The sequence below is a fragment of the Gouania willdenowi genome, chromosome 15, assembly GCF_900634775.1.
Source record: "Gouania willdenowi chromosome 15, fGouWil2.1, whole genome shotgun sequence".
NCBI lineage: Eukaryota > Metazoa > Chordata > Actinopteri > Blenniiformes > Gobiesocidae > Gouania > Gouania willdenowi.
In genome coordinates, this window is record NC_041058.1 from 18,908,543 (window position 1) to 18,931,698 (window position 23,156).

General features: G+C 38.1%; 1 protein-coding gene across 1 annotated transcript in view; it reads left to right on the top strand.

Annotated features, from left to right (window-relative positions):
* eys (eyes shut homolog) overlaps positions 1-23,156 on the top strand; it is a 204,169-nt gene that overhangs the window by 160,276 nt on the left and 20,737 nt on the right. The gene's annotated exons all lie outside the window — the stretch shown is intronic.

The following is a 23,156-nucleotide window of genomic DNA, read 5'->3' on the forward strand; positions in this document are numbered from 1 at the left end:
CATTATTCTAAATGCTGACATGAATGTTGCCCCAGCTGTGATAAAAGTTGACTACCTCTGATTTAAAGTATCCACTAACCTTTTAAAGCCCTCATTGTCATCAACAGAAAATGACCGTAAGGACGCAATGTCTCTTCTTATTTCTTGAGCCCTTGAGCTGTTATGAGGGAGCTTGTCTTGCATATTGTCCACCTTTTCTCCATTATGATTTGTCGATGTAGTGAAACTAAAATATTTCCACACTTCTGACTTGTAGCCTCGGCATCGTGCACAAGTTCTTCAAACTCCACAGTTTTGCCGTTTGCTGCCACCATCCGCCATGTTTCCTTTCCCCTCTGACCTTGCACTGTTTCACGCCGTTGGCTCAATCGCCTGTAACCTATGGCGACGCCCCAACGCATTATGGTACTTGCCGTTTACTCTGAAACGGTGCACCACAGCCAACTCAAAACTTATTTTTTAGCTCAATGGCTCATTATTTTATAAGGTGACATAACCACGACAATATTGAGGCACTTGTGATACCAGAGACATTCCTACATTTCATCCTAGTTGAAGGTCACTTTTCTATCTTTGAATTTGAAAGATAACGTTCAACGTTTTGTCCTGAGCTTTCTTATTTTTCCTACTTTAATGATGAAATAAAAACAGTTTTTTTTAGATACACTCAATGATATATTCATATTCCAGTCTCCAGTCCCTCAATGACGATAATAGAAGTGCCGCAGTGCGATGTGCACACAGACAGCCGTTCAGGGGAATGACAGCTTGGCAGTTACTGACGATGCCTTGATGCAGAGCAGTTCACTTGTCAAGCTTATCTTATCTACTTAAGACTCATTTCAGTGAGGTAGCACGTATGATGGACTGTTCACTGTGCAACTTCAGAAAGAAACTGGGCATCTGGACAGGAAAAAAGAAAGGAATTCATTATTTGCAAATTGCATGCAAGAGTGTTTAAAAAGAGATGATGGTTGAGTAAAGAAGACGTAAATGTTTAATATGCAGGTCAATATAGTGAGATTTGGTGATTGTAGGTTAGAAGCTTGTCTTGTCTCTTGTCGTCAAAGTCCTTTTCGTTCAGGGCCCAAATACTGGTGGAAAAAAACAGCTTTTTCAACATTATTGTGGCCAACTTTTTATTTGCACGTATAAATGATATATATATATATATATATATATATATATGACATGAGGCAACAACGTCATCCATGCAATAGGTGACAGTCACCGATGTCTGTCTCAGCAGGATCTTCACTTCAGTATTTCTTGATTTTGTGACCAATTTGTGTGTAATTTCTAGGAATTCTGTTTTTTTCTTTCTGAGAAACTGTAGGATTATAGAAAACATTTAAAAAAAATTTTGGCAACTGAGATTAAAAATGAACTGCAGTCGTGTGTAATAATCGCGGGAAAACTGTGAGATCTGGCAAATATTGTGGAGTCTCATTTGTAACTATGGAGGGACTGAATTACTTAGAACTGACATAATTGGTAATTTACACAATGATTACTGTTTTCTCTGTCATTTTTACTTTCTCCCTTGGACAAAATTGGATGCTCTAATGGGCCTGATTCCCCCCGCAGGCCTTGTACAGTATTCTACTTACCACTACTACTGCATACTGATAAGATTTCAGAATTTTATCAATATTAGTTTTGGAAACACAAAGACAAGGCTGGTTTTTAGCTTTCTTTTCTGCCTGTTTTCTCTTGCATTTAGTTTCCCATTGGAAGATGCTCCACCCACTGACCTCAAATTGAGTACTGGCTTCAGCAGTGCATAATTTTGTGTGTCAAGATGCATTATTTAAATCCACTTTAGTGTCCTTACTCATTTATGCAGTATTTGTTTCACTTTTGGAAATTCCTTTTGTGTTTTTTTTTTTGTGTTTTGATCCGTTAAGGTTTTATTATCGGGGGAATTTTTTGTTGTTTAGGCGGCTGTGACGTCTTTAAGTCTTGGAATGGTTGCCCTAGTTGGTCCGATTCGACCCATGAAATGATTTTCCAAAAACTGAAAATGAAGGGCAGGGACAAGGATCGAACCAAATGTTTTCACATCGAAAACCTTTGCCTGTTTGTTCGTTGTTTTTAGCTCTGACAACCTGTTGTTCTCCAGCCTGGGAGAGAGTGAGCTGGCAGCAGGTGAGCTTACTGAAAATTTCATCATCTGCAGAGCCAACTATTTCCCACTGGAGCTGACAAAGCCAAATGCAGAGATTACATTTGCTGTGAATATTAGACTCATTGAACACATGGCTGTAAGTGACGTTTGTTTGTCATTTTTGTCCAATGTTTACTCTATCATCTAAAAAGGAGACATAGATCAATCAGTTGTAGCATTATGACAGCCTGCTCATTGTTGCTGCTGCCCAACACAACTAATTGTGATGCGCTGTGCATTCTAAAACATGTATTTATGATCACTCTTGAGTAATTTCAGCAATAGTTGCCCGTCTGTTGAATCAGACCACAACGCAGTGGCAGCACACACCCTTTTGCTCCCCACATACATCAATGAGTCTTGTCCTCTAGTGACCCTGTCGGCATTTTTACCGCTTTTCCTTCTTTGGACCACTTTTGATGGATGTAGTTGCTGAAACAATCTGAAGCAGCAGTGTAGCCATCACAATTTGGCCTATGTCAAACTTTCTCAAAAGCTTACGCTGGCCCATTTTCTAGCACATTAACCTTGGGGACAAAATGTTCATTGTCTGTCTTGTGCATTACGCCAAAATATCATGATAAAGATTTAAGGAGTCATATGCACTTCACTTGGTAGTTTTCATTATCCTATTCCAAATTGGTGTGTGGTCACTCTCATTAACAATGTTTCTTCACTAATCCGATATGACTAAATAAGCAAGTCTGTTCGGCCAGGGGTTCTCAACTTTGTGTTCAGGCCCCCGTTTGGGGTCGCGATACACTGGGAGGGGATCTCCAGATGCCTTTAAGAAACCAAGAATATTTCCTAAAAAATGTGAGCTCATTTTTGCTTGTTTTTCTTCCTGCAACTACACCAAACTTGCCATATTTTAAACTGTTTCCATCACTTTTTCCATCCATATCTTTGCCCCTTTTAATCCATTTCTGCTACATTCCAAATTTAACCTTTTCACCATATTTCCTGCTTATTTTTTGGACAATTTAACCACATTCACGATTTGTCATGCCCATTATTTGCCAGTTTTTACTAATTGTTTCTACTTTGAACCCTTTTTACCACTTCTCTGTCCATTTTTGGTCACTAATTTGCAACTTTTAACCAATCTCTGTGGCTTTTAAAATCCCTTCATCACCTTTTTCACCCTTTTTGGTCACTTTTAACCCATTTTGATTTCTGATTAAAACAAGGATTTCATCTTTAAAGCTGATATCTGGAGTTTCTGAGAAATCTATGTTATGTGTGATTCTTTTGAAATGCAAAAAAATACCTAACTAGTCTTTTACTATGGTCTACTGCTGGTGGTCATTTATATACATTAATGTATATAAGTTCCTCCTTCATCCTATAGACCCCTATACAAATGAAATGATCGCCGACTGCGCACAGCCCATAGGCTTCGACTTGGTGTTTTTGAGACTGTCAATCAAAGTGAATACGGAACTGTGTCACAACAGCAAACAGGTAAATAAGATTTTGGCTCTTACCTGACCCATAGACCGCGATGTAGAGCAAAGTAGAGCCGTGGCTTCTGGTAGATTGCAGAGGCAGTGGGAGGAAGTGGAGCTGTTAACGGCAGGACATCGAGACGTCCTCTCAGAAACTCCGGATATCAGCTTTAAGATGACTATACACTATGGCACAAATAATAATAAACTTTCTGGTGAACAGTGCATATTATTCGGATGAATAAATAAATGTGGTTATCACAGATTCATAAAACAATGGACCATCATTTTGCTGACTGTGGATGGCCCCCAAAAAGCTCTCTGGTGCAGTGGTGCAGTGTGCATAATGAATCGGAATCCCCTGCAGCTCATCAGACTCTCATCACAACCCACTTATGAGGTTCTCACCTGTCATTTTATCTTGCGCATTACCCATACATGATGCTCCCTCACCTTCGCTAATCCTGAAAACATCTGCCCTAAACATCTTCTTCAATGTGATATGACTCTATCAATTAACAGTTCCATTTATTAAATTGGAAATAAAAGAGAGAACTGCGAATGTTGGAGTATAAATAGTGCTAAGAATACCAATTAGGAGGCAGTGCCATTGTGGTCACATTGGCCCGTCGTGTACGACAGTGGTCCTTGCAATTATCCGTGTGATGAATATGCGTTATTGCATTGTCCTCTTGCACCCACTGCATGCAGGGGTCAGTTGGAGTTCATTTAGCTCTTTTCATTGTGTCAGTAGGCCTGAGATGTGCATAATAGGATGAAAACAGACTTTTATCATGGGGTTCAGCTGGGGTGGGTGATTTCACAGCACATTTTTTTTTTTTTTTCTGTCTATTCATTTAGGCGTGAGCGAGTATTAATAATAACATGGTGGGGACTTTAAATTGTTGGCTTGGGTTAATTGCATTCGAGGCATTTGAAGGGTTTGATAACCCAGATGTGGTCCAGTGAAAATGCAGTGGTAATATACCAGCAGAAAGGCTGTGTGTGGTATCATAATCTTAGTTTTGACCAAATTCATCCAAATGTAAATTAAGCAGGTGAAAACATTAAAATGCAAATGGTGAACACAAACGTTGTTGTTGTAAACACTCAGAGGAAATAAGGCTCATCTGCATTTATATAATCAGACAGTTAGCAATATGAAGTGCAACTTGTCATTATCGCCTGATTAGATCATCAAAAATATTGTACCATCCCGCCAATGCTTCACACGCTGATGTACAGATGTACTCAGGAATGGTTACAGCAGCTGCAATGTGAAGTAGCTCGCACCTGGATCCTCTTTCCTGCCTGCGAGTGTCCTGCAATGGTGTTGATGATGACGACATTGCTTTGTGCATTTGTCGGTGTAGGTAGTGAATCTTTTGAGAAAAACAGGTGACAGCAACCTGCACTAGGTCATGCAGATTAAGGACTGCGAGCATGTGCGCCACACTTGGATTTTCACTCGTAATAAAATGTATAAAAGAGGGTTAATGGGTATATACGGAAAAGAAGAAATTAATGAATCCACCTGAAAATTAAAGAGAGGGGCGCTGAAGCTTTTTCCACAGTTACCCAATGAATTCACACCTTACTGATCATGCTATATGATACATGTTTTTAATGGTCAGTTTAGAAAAGACACATCAAAGAACCCAGTAGCACATTAACTGTATATAAGCACACTGCGTGGCACCGGGATTTACACACTCCAGTACAGTAGGTGGCGATGTGCTCATATTCAAGTCGGTTGCAACACGCTAATAACCAACAAACAACAATGCGGTCAGTTTAAAGCCAATGGTTGTTGTCTGAAGCAAGAAAGTTGAAAACTCTTTTCAAAAGCACTTTTTGATTGGTTAAACCTGATGTATTTCTAAAAAACATTGGATATTTTTTGACGTATAAGGGTATCAAATTGTATGATCATCAGCCTACAACACTCAGAGTGTACTGTATCTGCTGGTGAGGAGTTATACAAGCAAACATTTCAAAAATAAAATATCAGCAAACAAGAGTACTCAGAACATGCAAACATCCACCAAGCCCCAAATCTCCTCTTTGCCAGATATTGGCAGTTATAGGGATCAGTGATCCTGATCATGGTACCATGATCATTCACACAATAAATGCTTGTAAGAAATTTCTAATGATACAGTAGGTCTAAATGTATGGGAACCCCCATTTTTTCAAAGAATTGCAATAAAATCACCAATCTGGATCTGATCTAAAGGAAACTTGGTGGGGTAAGAGAGGAACCATCCTGACAAAACTGAGTCAAATTTCATAACCATCGGTCAATAATATATCAAGATATTAATTTTTTAAATCTCATCAATGATTAAAGATAGTGATTTTGTTACATTGTTTAAACTGATCCAGAATCAGCATCTTAATCCGGATCCTCTCCCGTATTTAATGGAATCCTCATTGGATGATTTTGTGAAAATATTTTGAGTACTTTTGATGTAATCCTGGGATTAGACTAACAAACAAAGAAATAAACAGCGGCAAAAATATGACCTCCTTGGCGGAGGTGAAAAGGAGGAGATCCATGGGTCGACAGATTTTAATGTCAACAGTCAAGTTTTTTTGTCGTTTACACCTTGCGTCACACAGCAACAACAATTTAGAAGCTGAATACGATAATTTCTGAAAATGGGTCCCAAATTGGGAAAAAGTGTAAACGCCACCCGCTGGGTCGCCATGTGGACGCCGTATATGCATACTCTGCAAAAAATGACGCCATATCCCCACCTCTCTCATAACCCGAATTTGCGTCCCCCCAACAAAAACAGTAACAATGGCAACAAAGTAGAAGCCCTACCTCGTCTTTGGTCCACAAGCAAATCTCCTGTCTTGTCTTTGTTTCCATCTCCTTTCTCTTTTCTTTTGTATGTCCTGTTTTTTTTGTCGCATGAGTTTTATGCGCATTCACTGTGTCTTTTATGTTTTATAAAGTATAATACTTAAACTTCTTCCACAAAAGTTCCACACGCAGACTCCCTGCAGTTGATGAGAAATTTACTCCTAAAGTTGAGAAGTTTGTGAAAAAATTGACATTTTAGCCTCTACAAGCACTTTTGACTCCAATTATCTCAGAAAGTAATAAGGTCACAGACTTCAAATTTTACAATGATACAGACATTACTAAAATGTTTCAATATGCGGAAAAGGGAGGTGGATAGGAGCTTTAGTTGAAATACTATTTCAAAAAAGTCACATTTTAAAAAACGTTCCTATTGTTACAAGCACACTATGGCAGTGATGTTACTAGGTACGCGTCCTGCGTCCCTGACGCATACAAATCTGAAAGGACGCAGTAAATCCACTATCCATGGGTCCCAGGGACGCACCTCATTTTTCCCATGAAAAATGACACATTGTGAACAACAACTTATGTTTAAAATCACAGTAACTAGCAAAAGAAACCTAGCCGTCAGCAGACCCCTTTATGCATTAACTCAGCGCAGACATGATTCCATTGAGTACATGCTAGTTTAGCCGCTACAACAACAATCTGGCAGTTAACTACCTGCTTACAATACACCACAAACACATCTGCATCATTTTATTTTTCCCAACAGACTTTGCACTGTGTTAGTTAAGTTATATTTTTGTGCTATAAGTTTCATAGTGGTTGACTCAGTTCATTTGATTCAGTTGATCTTCAGACAAGAAGATTTTGGTCTCATTTTGGTGACAATTTATTTTTTGACTGTCATGTTTGTGTTAAAATCAGCACTTTTATTGATAATGTATTTTTGTACAACAGACACCATTTTGTTTTCATTTGAATTGTATTTGTTTAATTTCAGATAGATTTTGAACATACATGAATATATCTGCTAATTATAGCCATATCATACTACCTTTAAGAGAGTTTAACACTACGATTTATGAAATAGAATAATATAAGAAATAGAAAGAAAGAATTTTTTTCATTGGGGACCCATTGAATTTCCCAGAGACCCACTCAAATCACCACCTGTGGGTCCCGGGGACTCACTACATTGAAAACTTATCAACATCACTGCTATGGTGACCTAAAAGTACAATTTATAAACAAATATGACTAACAAATTGCTCCCAATAACTTTAAACCATTCTTTAATTATATCAAATGCATTTAATATGTGTATATATATATATTGTTTTTACAATGAGAATTTATTTATACTTGTATTTAATTTGGATGTTCATAGTCACTCTCATCATCACTATTATCAGGAATGTCCTAAGACAGTTACGGGCAGGAAAGCAGCATAATGATTTCTCAAAGCTGACAGTATCCATGGCGACGCCTAGGTCACATGACACCACATCTAGGAAATGCCCTGCTGCGGCATTAAACTTGAGCTAAACTGTGCTGTTTTAACTGCTTTGTTTGCATCCTACTGGCACGGCGCGTTGTTGATTTCAGTTTCCTAAGTTTGTGGATACGGTACGTGCACCTGTTTAATGCGTGGGAATGTTTTGGAGCAGTCGCTGGATGCGTGACGATGTACCATCCACTGCTTTGGAGCGTACAGGACTCGCACTGTTTGGGATACAACCAAATTATGTGTGACCTCAGGGAAACTTGATGGACAGCCTTTCTCTGAACATAAACAGGAAAATCATGGGAAATATTGCAATTTTCTTCAGAACTTTGCCAAAGAGGATGCATGCAATTTTACATGTATTTGTCGTGGTGTTGTGGCATATGTGGTTTCATTATAGAAAGTTTGCTGTAGTTTGGTTGTTGTTCAAGGTGTTTCAGCGCCGTGGTGTGCTTCGATAGACACAGCTGGGTGCATATAGGTTGTGTAATGCGCGTACACAGCCAGTACGCACAGTCAGACATTCCCGTGATTGTTCATACAGGTAATCTGGCATTGTTATATTTTTATAGTCATTAGATAATTTTTTAACCTATACATTAGCCTGACCAGCGAATGCTAGTATGATTTAGTCATCAGTTCAGCTAAAATATATGTCGTGTAGACAGGTTTTTTTAAATGGTTGTAGAAAAATTTGCGTTAAGACAAATATTATCAGAATCAGAAATGTTTTTAATGGCCATGTACAGTTTTAAGGACAGTACAAGGAATTTGTCTTGATAGTTGGTGCACAAAACAAACAACAAAAAAAAATAAAAAACAAAGAACAACCCAGCAACAATAATAATAATAATAATAATAATAATAATGATAAATATAAAGGATGAGGGATAAATAAAGGATAGATAGAGAATAAAGGATAAATATAAATATATATATATATATATATATATATATATATATATATATATATATATATATATATATATATACAGTGCAGCAGATAATGTCATCATGGAGGTGGTGATCGGGTGGGGGGGGGGGGGTTCAGTGGGTGACTTGGGGTGTGTTCATGTGGATGGTGGCAGAGGGAAAGAAACTGTTTTTGTGTATGGAGGTTCTGGTCCTAATGGACCAAACCTCCTTCCAGAAGGGAGAGATTGAAACAGTTTATGACCGGGGTGGGAGGGGTCGGCCACAATCTTTCCTGCATGCCTCAAAATCCTGGAGGCGTACAGGTCCTGGAGGGAGGGCAGATTGCAGCCGATGACCTTCTCTGCAGAGTGGATGATACGCTGCAGTCTGGCCTTGTCCTTAGCCGTAGCTGCAGCGTACCAGATGGTAATGGAGGAGCAGAGGATGGACTGGATGATGGAGCTGTAGAAGTTCACTATCATCTTTGTTGGCAGACTGAACTTCTTCAGCTGCAGCAGGAAGTACTCTGCTGAGCTTTTTTGATAAGGGAGCTGATGTTCAGCTCCCACTTGAGGTCCTGAGTGATGATGGTCCCCAGGAAGCATAAGTACTCCACAGAGCTCACTGTAGAGTCTCCCAGGGTGAGGGGGGGTGAGGGGGGCTGGGTTCTTCCTGAAGTCTGCTATCATCTCCACTGTCTTTAAAGCGTTGAGCTCCAGGTTGTTCTGGCTGCACCAGGACACCAGCCGGTCTGTCTCCCACCTGTAGTCAGACTCGTCTCCATCAGAGATGAGACCGATGATGGTCGTGTCATCTGCAAACTTCAGGAGTTTGACCGACTGGTGAGAGGAGGTGCAGCTGTTGGTGTACAGGGAGAAGAGCAGAGGAGAAAGAACACAGCCCTGAAAAGATCCAGTGCTGATGGTCCGGGGAGCAGAGATGGTTTTTCCCAGCTTCACGTGCTGCTTCCTGTCAGACAGGAAGTCTGTGATCCACTTGCAGGTGGAGTCTGTCACGTTCAGCTGGGAAAGCTTGTCCTGAAGGAGAGCTGGGATTATTGTGTTGAAAGCAGAGCTGAAGTCCACAAACAGGATCCTGGCGTAGGAGCCTGGGGAGTCCAGGTGCTGGAGGATGAAGTGGAGAGCCAGGTTTACAGCATCGTCTACAGACCTGTTGGATCTATAAGCAAACTGCAGGGGGTCCAGCTGGGGGTCAGTGATGTCCTTGATGTGGGAGAGCATGAGGCGTTCAAAGGATTCACAGGACTTAATGGGTCTGTAGTCATTAAGTCCTGTGATCCTCAGCTTTTTAGGGACAGGAACGATGGTGGAGGCCTTAAAACAGGCTGGTACGGTGCATGTCTCCAGTGAGGTGTTAAAAATGTCTGTGAACACTGGAGACAGCTGATCAGCACAGTGCTTTAAGGTGGAAGGAGAGACAGAGTCCGGTCCACAAGCCTTACGGGGGTTTTGTCTCCTGAAAAGTCTATTTACATCTCTCTCTTTGATGGAGAAAGGTGTCTGTGGGAGGGGGGGAGGAGGGGGGGAAGATAGGGGAGAGAGCCTCTGTAAGCAGCTGTGGTGAGACTGTAGTTTTGATGTGGGGGGTGAAGGTGTTGGAGTGAGGCTGGTCAGAGGTGTGAGGGGGGTTGGAGTCAGGTCTGACCCATTGTCTGTCAAATCTACAATAGAAGTTGTTGGCCTGTTGGCCAGGCAGAGGTCGTTAGCAGCAGCAGGGGCTCTGGGCTTGTAGTTTGTAATTTGCCTGAGCCCTCTCCAGACAGAAGCCGAGTCATTCGCAGAGAACTGATGTTGTAGCTTCTCTGAGTACAAACGTTTGGCTTTTCTCACCTCCTTTCCAAACGTGTACTTCGACTCTCTGTACCTGGCTCTGTCTCCACTCCTGAAAGCGACCTCTTTGTCTGCCCTCAGCCCTCTGAGCTTAACTGTGAACCAGGGTTTCTCATTGTTATAACTCACCCTGGTTTTTGATGGAATGCAGCTGTCCTCACAGAAGCTGATGTCATGTATGTATGTGTATCCAGGGCCTTAGTTAAATTCAAAAAAATTTTTTAACAATCTGACAAATGGAGGGGATGTTATAGGCGTAAGCGACATAGGCAATACAACAAAACATATTCACAAAAAAAATGTACTCACCATAAGGGCTACAACTTGATTTCTTATTTTGGTGTTTTTGTCTGGCATAGAACAGCTGACGTTTGGCTGTGAAACGTTTGTAACATGACGGATGGTAGTGAGGGAGGATTTCCAGCTCCGTGTACTCGCTGTCCAACATGTGTGTGATTGGCAACACTCTTCCCCTTTCAGTGATATCCACTCTTTTGCAATTTTTCTAAATGTGTCCCATCTTGCTTTAGTTACCACACAGCTGTTCTTGCAGCATTGATCTAAAATATGCCTGCAGCAAGCAGTATTTTCATAATCTGGTGATGATTGCCGTCGCATACGACGGGATGCCGTCATCCCTGTTTACACTCGGTCTTGACCTAGTTCTGACCAATTCAATGCTGTGATTGGTTAGAACTAGGTCACGTGAGCTTCAAACTTATGCTGCGCACGTCAAATAGTTCCACTTTTACACTCGAATTGCTCAAAAACTGCAGGATTTCTGCATGTGGAAACTTTTTATAGGTATAGTGATTTTTTTTTAAATTTTTTCAGAATATGTAAAGACATTCTATTTCTGATTTCCTGAAACAAAACCTTACGGTAGAAAAACTATAGCCAATGGTCTATTCCCTTTTTCAGTGTATTTCTGTGGCAGCATAACACACATGCAGGCCTGGTATGTCTACTACAGCATTTCCTGCTAATAATTACTCGTTTTAGGGGAAAACGTTTGGGTTTTTGTCTCCGTGTAGATGAAGCCACACAATCCAACCTTAAAGCGAAACACTAGGCTACGTTCACACTGCATTCCGATTTTTTGCTCCAATCCGATTTATTGTTTGTCCGCTCACATTACTATTTAAAATGTGACTTGTATCAGACTCCAGTGTGAACGGTTTGCGGCTCCAAATTGACCTGCATGAGCATCGTCGCGTTTGTCTCAAAGTTTTTGTGCAGTGGAGCCTGAGAATGAATGAGCAGGTGCAAAAGAGGATGTGGAGAAAGAAAAAGTTAGACAAATGTTTTCTTTTGGCTTTTTGTGGTGCTGATTCGCTCTTAAACACAGACCATTTACGATATAAACCTTCAAGCTTTGACCCAAACCTGACAGATCAAAGATGAAACCGACAGGTCCGAGACAGACATTAGGTATTTATATCAGAGCCCGACCTGAAAATGACAGTTAAAACCTATTATTTTCCTCATACAAATGAAATATTCACACTTGTTTTAGTGGTAAGCATTGCTTTTATTAACAAACCGCTGTTAATGTCACAGGACAGATCAGCGCACGTCAAACACAGACAGGTGCGCAGTGTGCACATGTGAGACAGTGGATCTATTTACATAATCCATGTACAGTATCAAATGGAAGGATAATTAATGTTCTTGTGCAGAAAAATGATTGATTCAACAGTGGATGCTTTGAGCCTGTCCCAATTCTGTCCCTGTCCCTCTCTGGTTCATGGTGAGCAGAGAACAGCTCAGCTGTTACTAATGACGCCAACGTATCAAATGCGCATTAAATCCGTCTTGACTGTTAACACTGAGATCGCATTGAAAAAAGATCAGATTTGGGCCAGATTTCAGAAATCAGAACTGGTCACAGTGTGAACGCAGCTTTAATTTGTTGCTCTGTGCTACAAAAAATGATAGGATTTAAAGCACATATCAGTACTAAAAATAAATATATACCCTTAAGGACAACATGTAATTTTTTTCTCTATAAAGGTGAAATTGCTTCTTTTGAATTGTCATTAGCAGCACAGTACAATGATGAAAAGACTTGAAAAACATAACTTGTTTATCATAAAGCTTAAGCTACTTTGTTTGATACGCACAAATACTGAGGCCGAGATGGATAATGCATCACAGTGGTGATGTGTTACTTTAAGGGACACCTTTCACATTAAAAAGGTCCTTATTTATTGTTGCTATAAAAGCAAACATTACAGCTACTGGCGTTTCCTTTCTCAGCAGCCCAACATTTCTGATGACTTATAGAAGTAAAACAAAAGAGTGATGTACTGAAAACATTAAAAGACATGTTTTGTTTGTAAGTAGAGGACAGACATTGAATACATTCACTCTCTGCAGAGTTTTTTGCTAATTGACTGCAGTAGCGACGGCACTTTACTCTCGCTGTGATGGTTCAGTGGTCCACAAACTCCCGCTTAGCAGGGACTTCTCCCGATGCTGTATTTTACTGCCGGAGATTGTTCTTCACAAAGACAGGGAAACCAATTTCATCTTAATCAGAGATTCCACTCTGCTTGTTTCAAAGTACCAATAAAATAACTCAAGGTCCGAGAAATGATTATTTTAATGCACCATGAGAAACAAACACTGCTATCGTCCTGTGTGGGATTGCTTTCCCTCAAGAATATTTCCTGTGAAAACATGCTCATTACACGGCTTATTGCGTTTGTGTCTTTGAATTTTGGAGGACACTTTCAAAACAACTCTGTGACTGTGTGCGGATGCTAATTTGATATGGACTTTTGTTCTTTTTCAAATGAATTTCTCAGTAACCTTGTATCCTTAATTCATTTTTAAGCTATTAGTTACACTTTAATTGAAATGGTAACAAGTTGGAGTCAGGGTTTGGGTCAATTACATTTTTCAGTTACAATTACGTTGTCAATTGTCCATGTTCAATTACAATTAAATTATGATTACAGTGGCATTTTTTCAAATTACAATTCAATTACAATTATTTTTATTCTCAGAAAGTCAATTACAATTATGTTCTCAATTATTGAAGTAAAATTACAATTAATCACAATTACAGAGCCTGAAATAAAAAAAAACCTAAGAAAAGTTACCCTTCCTCTTGTGTTAGCTTTCTGTTAGCATCTCTGGTGATTACTGGTCCTAAATCAGCTGTAAAATACACTAAAAACAGATATCTATCATCTAATTTATTTCCTATCTATTGGTTACCGTGTTAGGCTTAGTAATCAATGATAATATAGGTTCTAATATTTTTGGGGTGGGCATCTGAGCCTTTTTTGTCTTGATATACATTTTTTTGTTTAAGTGGTAAAATGTGGGAAAGCTTGATATAAAACATTTTATTAATGTTAACTAATATGTGTATAACTGTAACATGGTTCCCCAGTTTTTGTGTTAAATTCCTTACCACTCTTACACAAATTACAATACATCCAGAACTCCGCTGCCTTTCTTCTCAGAACACATCACCCCCATCCTCCAACAAGCTCCTCCTCCTCACCTACAAGTCCCTCCATAACCTGGTCCCTGCCTACCTCACTGACCTCCTCCAACAACACTGTCCCACCCGCCACCTCCGCTCTGCCTACGCCCACCTCCTTACACCCATCACCCGCACTAAGCACCAAACCTTGGGGGACCTAGCCTTTGCTGCCGCTGCTCCCGCCCTCTGGAACTCACTCCCTCAACCAATCAAGAATGCAGACTCATTATAGAACTCCTTAAAACCCACCGTTTTAAACTTGCTTTTTCTTAACCTTTTTTTTTTTACTTTCATTATTATTTCTTTATTTTCTATTTTATTTTATTTCTGTAAAGTGACTTTGAGTCCCCAAAAAAGCGCTATATAAAATTGATGTGTTATTATTATTATTGAATTATATTTGACTGAATTTTTTTTTTTAATTTTCATGGAAATTTAAATTACAGTCAATTATCTGAACTCAATTACAATTTAATTACAATTACGACAGCAATATATTACTAAAATTAGGGTCCTTCTGGCCATTCTGGCCATTGAACCCTAATTATGCCATAATCGTAATTCATTATCAATTTTGCGAATACAATTATAATTGACCCCAACCCATTAGATAGAAATAAGATACAGAGAGTCATAGTGAATTATTTTCATTAAGTTAAACTACTACAATTTGTACTAAGAGCTGCATGTATAAACCTGGGGAGTTTGTCAAGTGTCTGCTAAGAAAGTTCCTCATTATTGCAAAAACTAAGAGAAGAAAATAAAATGAAATGAGTCTATTCGACAAGAACAGCACCTGGAGATTTCCACCTCTCCAGAAACTAAGTGCAAAGTAAAACCAATCAACATAATGTTGAAATGATCCTATTTTGTGTGTCTTTTCTTCCCTACGTTGAGAAATTGTTTGTAAAGTTCATAGAATGGCGCAGCAAAGATAGACTGAAGATAATTTGCCTTATTGTGACAACATAAGTTAGAACTGTGAAAGCACAGCACTGAATAATTCTGCATACATACTGTGAGTACATATGGTGAGTACATACTTTCCTTACAGATACAGAAACAGCTCAGAATGGGCCTGTAATTGTATGCTTCAAAGGTTTGTGCTTTTTTTTTTTTTTTAACTTGTGCTGTAAACAAATCAGCGCAATACAATTGCATGTGGCTGACTGAACCATTGTTTCATTCAGCTTTTTACTTTGTTGTTTTGTTATTGCTAGAACTCATTTTACAAACACTTTGCCCACTGTGCCAAAACTCTAAACACAAGTAAAGAAGACTCAACCTAAAAATGAACAAGTCACATTATGGCAAAATGAAACACAGCCATCAAAACGTAAAAATCCTTTGTCCAAATGCAACGCTGATGCCAAATGGATACACATTCCCATTATTTGAACAGACTTTCAGATCAGCTACAACACATGTAACTTACTTAAAACACACTACTAATGGAATTATTTATGTGTGACTTTTCCCAAATTATCATAAGAAGAAGCAACTGATTTAATAAACAGCTACTCAAAACTATCAGACTATTCCATTAATTGGTCAAAATCATCAATCCTCCACTTAAAAAAATCATGGAATCCTGCAAGCCAAAACCCATCCCCAACAAATACAATTCAATATCTAGGTTTAAGTATATCAAATTTAAATTAACTAAGTGCCAAGGAGTGAGATGGAACAATCTCCACATCTCACTCCTTGGCAGTATACTGTAGCTGCCAAGGAGTGAGATGTTCTCTATGATCTCACTGAAACCACCAACGCAATGAGTCCAAAGATTAGATTCTGCAATTACAAAATTCTATGCTCGGAATAAAAAACACAAAATAAGCCTTTCAACCCTTCAGAAAAATAAAAGCGAGGGTGGTTTAAAAGCCCCTAAATTCTTGCATTATTACCTAGCAAACCAAATATGATATGTAACACATTGTCTAAAACCAAAAGAATACTACAATACCTAGCCAGACTGCAAACATATTAAACTCTCCAATCTCCCTTTTATCATTGCGACCCTCAAACGTTACAACTGCTTTAAAAACCCACTGATTGCCTCCATCCACCTCAAACACTAACTCTATTCACTTACCAGTCGCTAAATGGGAGGCTGAACTCTCAATCACCACAAACACCAATTTCTGGACAGAAATGTGTTGCAATAGTTTTAAAGGTAGGGTAGGCGATTTTCAAAAGCTAGCATGATTTTGAATGTAGCTTCCCTGACGGCTCCGCCTTCACCCTCCTCGCCCCTTCCCTCCGCGCTCCATCTCTCTCACATGCATGCGCACAGCTGCTGCACAAGAGGAGCTCAGTTTATTGTTTGTATTGTGTAGAAACTTCGTTGTCTCATGTCTCATTCAGCAGTAAGGAAACAATAAACTTTACCATTATATATGTTAAAAAATGTGACCAAAAACTCTGTTTTAACTCTGTCAGTGTGAGCTCGTGGATGTAAGCGATCGAGAACAAGCAGGGAGACGTGATTGGTTAGTTAATTTCTGTCAGGACATGAAGACAATTTCAACCAAAAACTTAAAAAGTATATCTGGAGAAAATTGCTTACCCTAGCTTTAAGATGACAAAAAACACAAACCTTCAGCTAATTAAATAAAAGGTCCTCCACAGAACCCACATTACCCAACAGAAATTGCATAAAATGGGCTTCTCCCCAACAGATATCTGCTCTCAGTACACCCAGGGAACAGCTGATTCTTATTTACATGCCTTATGGTTTTGTTCCCCAGTACAGCAGTTTCTGTCTCTAATTACTGAAAAACTGTCCTCCATTTTTTACTACAGGGTTCCTCTATCTCCAAATCTATGTCTGATAGAAGGCCTGACGATGCTTGATCAGCAAACCAATAGCAATTCATCTTTGCGGCACTCAAAATAGCCAAAAAAAATCAATATTAGTGATGTGGAAAGATAAAAAATCCTTCAACATCAACCAATGGCAAAATCTCCTCATAGAATAATTTCCATGGAAATTGTTTGAACACTGCGCTTGTGCACATATCAGTAACTCTGCAATTCATTTAAAAGTGTGGAGAAAATGTAAGAAGTCATATGATTGGCTGAAAGCAAGCACACATGATTGGCTGATGACTCTGTCAATCAGTTTCATCAGCCAATGGTGACATCCGTTGACCTGCGATGTCAGGGCAGTCTCAAAATTCACCACACAGATTTCTCTCACAAATGCGCAGAGGTTTCACAGCACAGAAGCAGTTCGTAAATGCACATTCAGCAATTCGGATTCTCTGTGGATTTATATTACAAGTGTCGTTCAAAATAATATTTCTGAAGTAGAGCGTGTGCATATGTGAATCTGAAATACAACTGCGAAACAAAGCATGTGCATACGTGAAAAACCCTGCAAGAGTTCATTCATTATGATACTGTTCTGATCCCATACACTTCATGTAGTGTTGACCTTTGACAGCTTGTCCAGACCAAGTGGAAAAAAGGAAGAAAAAAAAGGCTTTTCCCAAATTAACCAAAGAAATTAAAATAAATGAGTAATGTATCAACTCAAAACTGTATAAAGTACGAGCAAACATGAAACAATATCACAAAACAACATAAAACATAGCATGTAAAGCAAAAATAAAGCAACCCAACAAGTTCAAACTATACACATTAAGTGACAGAACGTTCTGTTATCCCGCAGATGTTCTCGTCTATATGGGCCTTGTCACAAAAGCGTATGTATTGCACAGTGTTTTCGGGTGCCAGACATATACGGAAATAATTTTTTTGTCTTCCTCTGCTTCCTTCTTTCATTGCCTCCAGTACTACGAATGGATAACCTTGAGCCTATAGTGCTCAGGCCCCGGCTGATGGCTGCAGTGTAAAGTTTTCTTGTGTTAAGAGTTTTTGCACAAGCTATCAAACACAACCGTTAAGCAACTCTGGGGTCAGTGTGCCCAAGAACTATTCAACACATGTAAAGTAGGGTGACCAGATTCTTAAAATGCAAAACTGGCACAGTCATTTTACCAAAATAAATAAATTTGCATATGCTTTTATTTGAAATGAAAAAAGGTCACAAATTTAATTTTTTTTTTTCTTCCTTCTGGATTAAATTTATTATTGCAATGGCTGAACCAAATGTAAAGTGGCCATCAGTAAAAAAAAAACCTACATTTTAAGTTAACATAAAATTGTTTTGAATAATCAAAACAAAACTTTTTCTTTTTGGCATGTTGAAGGTGAAAGCATAAGAAGTGAACGAGTAATATTTTCGATTCCATCGTCCAATCAGCATCTAGTTACAATTGCGTGGAAGACTTTTCAGCTTTTTAATTGGTTTATATTGCAAGCGCTGCCATGGGAACTTTTGTTATTGACGGAGGGGCCTTAGGCGCGAAATGGTAGCCACGCTTCTGTCAGTCTGCCCTAGGGCAACTGTGCCTACAATGTAGCTTACCCCCACTGGTATGACTGGTGTGAATGAATAATGGTTTCCGTACGTGCTTTGAGTCTCCTCAAAAAAAGTGCTTTATAAATCCAAGCCATTATTATTATTATTATTGTTATTCGATGGACACACATAAATGCTATAAGCAGTTGTTAAATCGATTGAATTCATTGAACTGAGCTAGAAAAGACACAAAAAGAAAGCTACAAAAAAGGGAGAGTCTTCAGTTTAGTCCATTTAGACCAGGAAATTGCGTGGCTGTTAATCAATGTACATCCTGAAAGACTTTCTTTGTGAAAACTGTTTTAGTCTCTATCCTCCCCTGATTGAATTTTGTATGTGTTCAATGCCTGATATTTTCAGAGCAACATGATTAGCCTCTTTATAATTTAAAGGGTCATTTTTTCAATCATTTCAACCGGCAGCACATCATGCAATTTTTTTATATATGTACTGTATGCTCTAAGTGTGTAAACAATGAAAAAAATTTAACCAAACTTGAGGGGTTTGTTGAGTCAGTATTACACGGGTTCAAGATACAGACTCAAAAATGTGCTACACAAAATACATTTTAATAATAAACTAATTTATTAAAAGATCAATTAAGATAACAATATTTTTCTAATATTCATGTATATAAATTCAAATTAAAAGTGTAAATATTGTTATATTTTGGTGTGAAATGCATCTTCTGTTGGTTTTGTTCTTTGAACACAGTCATTGTGTGTGCAACTGATGCAGTGTTCATTTCGTGCACTAATTAAATATATACCAGTACATCTGTTTTGAAAAATGCACTGATGAAGCCTGCAGTGTCCTACCTCCAATAAGGTTATAAGAACCACCGCGTTAGTGTCAAGTGACCGTTGCAGAAACAGAGTTTTATGTCTCAAGTCCCATTTCCCTTTAAAAGTGAATTCATTGCAGAATCCTTCAGAGAATTTATTTTTTTTTTCTTTCTTTTCTGCGACACGCCCTCATCTTACATGCACAGATGGTGTTGTATTTTTACAACAAATAACCATAGCCATCATCTTCATTTCCCATATGTCAGTGCCTTAATCCACCAAGTTTATTATACTATGCATAACCTCTAGTTAACCATTAGATCATATTGTGAAAAAACTGCTAAATGATTATTTTTTTTAGTCCTAGAGGTGATGCTTTCAGTGTTTTCAAAGTTCTCTCCTAAAGATAATTGGCAAGCGTTGGCCTGCTACTAATAAACTGATATTTAAACAAATAAAAAAGAAAAGGAGTTAAAGGATGAAAAAGAAAACTTCTGCAATCTGCTCCTTTCCCCATAGTCTTCTAAGTTGGACTGTAGAAATACTCCCTAATCCTCTGAGAAAGGTTCCCTGATGCTTTGTCTTCTTTCTCTGAGGATTGTGTTTCTGGGCCAGTGTGTTTCAAAGGATTGTAATGAAGACTTAACAGACATCAGCCATTTTCACTGCAAATGAATCTTTTGCACAGCTGGAGGTCAGGGAACAATTGATCAACTCAAAGAAAAGTAGGAGAATACGAGCAAATATGATTTGTAAGATCGTTTCTCTTTTTTTTGTCCTAGTATTTTGTTCTCGCTATTATTGAAACTGTAATCAATAATAACACACTAAAGAATCATTGTATTTGTAGTTTGTTTGCTTCCAACTAGCTCATTCAAACAGCTGGAAAAGAAAGGATATTTTCAACCTCAAAGACATATAAATGTGTCTGCCAATGCATATAGGTTCTTTTTATTTCAACAAAGGAGGACGTGGGGTAAATGCTTTCATCCTGAGAACTGAACACGTAAAGTAGAGGCTCAGCAGTGCTGTACTGCACATTAACACACCAACAGGTAAATGAAAAAGACAGCTCCGTAAATAACAATAAATTAAATCTGCAAAATGCATGTGGCCACGGATCTTATTGTTCTAACTGACAGGGATATCATAAGCTAAGCGGTCAATTATTCATCAACTTATGTGGTACTTATTAGGTTAAAAATGTATGCCCCTCTTTAATAATTGATCCAGCTTGTGTGCAGTAACAGAGCCATTTTTGAATGGCGGAGAATGTGTCAGTTACCGCTTCTATTCGTTTGTGATTAACTTATTCAAATGAGTCTGCAAAGCATTACTACAATTCTGTAATCACCAATCGCTAGAGGCAAATAAAATACCCGTCAGTCACCTCATCCTTTAGATTTTTGATCAAGCCATTCAGACTAAAGTGTTGTCAAGTGTTTATTGCTTGGCTTAATCTGCATTTAGCCTTTTATTTCAATGCAAACATACAACTACTGCTTATTATATCTCTTATCTCTCATCAAATCATGTTTGTCTCCAACAAATGTCTTAATTATTCTAGTATATAGATTCCTCAATTTCTTTTGCATTGGACCAATTAACTAAAGAAGAAAAAGTTCCAAAAAATAATAATTATTTCAATATGAAGGATTTTTTATAAAATGTAAAGCATCATCGCAGACAAAAAAAATTCATAAATAAATGTACAGCTGTCACAATTTGACCCATATTTTCCAATTTGGTGTTTTGTTGATTTTGGAGGATTTTTAATGCTGTAAAGCTTATTAAGTACGTTCAAACTGAAGATCCAAACTAATAGATGTATTTACTTTGTTCATGCTATGATGTATTTAAACTAAATGTCACTGTCATACAGATTCATTTAAAATGTTCCATTAAAACATTTACTTTGTAGTTCTATGCAAAATGTGTTCATGTTTCACAGAGTTTACTGATAACGTAAAACAATAACTATGGTGAGCATCTGTTGGGGTATTTATTCCCTGGACTTCATTTTTTTTTTCCAGACTAGTGAAGATGCTTAGTCTCAGCGTATTCTCGGGAATAAATAAATACAAATAAACATAATCATGTCAAGGTTAACACCCAATTTAGTCACTTAGAATATATATTTTTTTAATTCATTTCTGCTGTGCCAGTAAGACAAAAGCGTCTGTAGAAAATCCTTCAGAATTCTTGTTTCACCTCCATTTAAACAAAAACACTAAGTGACAATGCATGTTAAAAATTAGCAACACTCAAAGCATTAAATCATCATGACTGCAGCAGGAGGTGCAGCACCATTAAATTATTGATTTCGCCTGTTGCAGGTTGTCAAAAAAGATAGAAAATAACAATGTCTGCTCTTTTCAACACACAGCATTTCATACTATTGACTGTTTTTCAAAAAAAAAATAATGAACAATCTGGCAACATCACTGTGCAGCTGTACATTACCATGTCTTCACGGATATTTATGCATCCCAGTAATGACATTGTAATTAAAACTCCAACCTACTACTCAACTTTCGATAACAGTGTAAATATTTAATATCTTGCGGGCCTTTTCTCAAGGAGCAGAAAACATCCTGTGGTGTGATGGCTCAGAACTCATCATTAATGTATAGATTCGAAACCATTCTCGTGCTCGCTCCATATTACAGTCAAGGTAGTGTATATTGAAAGAAACCATCTCAGGATATTCAACGATCAACTATACCATTATGACAATCTGCTCAGTAGTGTCTTTGCCTTTTTTCTCTCTATTAGAGACCAAGCAATGACTTCTTCTGCATTTTAATCTTACAGTAATTATTGTGTTATACTGGAACAATCCATGCACACAATGGGCCATGACTAGTTAACGTTGGGAAGCTCCCCTAATCTTCACCCCCTCCTACCCCTTCCATATGTGGGTGGGAAGGACGAGACATGAAGGCATCTGATTGGTTCTTTCCATTCTGACCGAATGGCAGGGATTGGTCAGAGGTTTTACAGGGTTCCATCTGCTACAAAGGTCTGATTCTTTTTTTTTCCTTTTTCTGAATACATAATATATGGACCAATCTCAGGATGGAAGGACCATTTCCCCCAGAATAAGAATGTAGTAATTAAGGTCAACAACTAAAATGTCACAAACCACCATTCATTGCTAAATGTGATCGTAATAGCATTGTTTCCATGAGGCGCCGATTATAAAGCATGCTAAAATAAACAGCAACATTTGGCAACAAACCCCGTTTAAAAAACTTATGTGAATTTGTTTTATGTTACTTTTGACCAGATTTACAGCAATATATGTGATTTTTTTCTTGTAAAGATATGTCAATGTTAAATCAAAATGTTAAATATTAAATCTAAATGTTAAATGTTTAATCTAAATGTAAAATCTAGATGTTAAATGTTAAATACAAATGTTAAATCTAAATATAAATGTTAAATCTAAATGTCATGGGTGAAACTAAATATTTAGCTACATGCCATTGACATTATGTTTTTGCGAGAAAAAAAAATACTACAAATTTCACAAGTATTGCTGTATATCTAGTCAAAAGTATCATTAAAAAAAAATCCATATACTTTTTTTAAAAAATGGTTTTTTGCTAAAAGTTGCAAAAAGTTGCTGTTTTTTTTTTATCATTGTTGCTAAATGTTACAAAAAGTTGCCGTTTATTTTAGCATGTGCAACTTTACAGTCTGCGCCCCATAGGTTTCAACTCTTAGAGGGCAGTG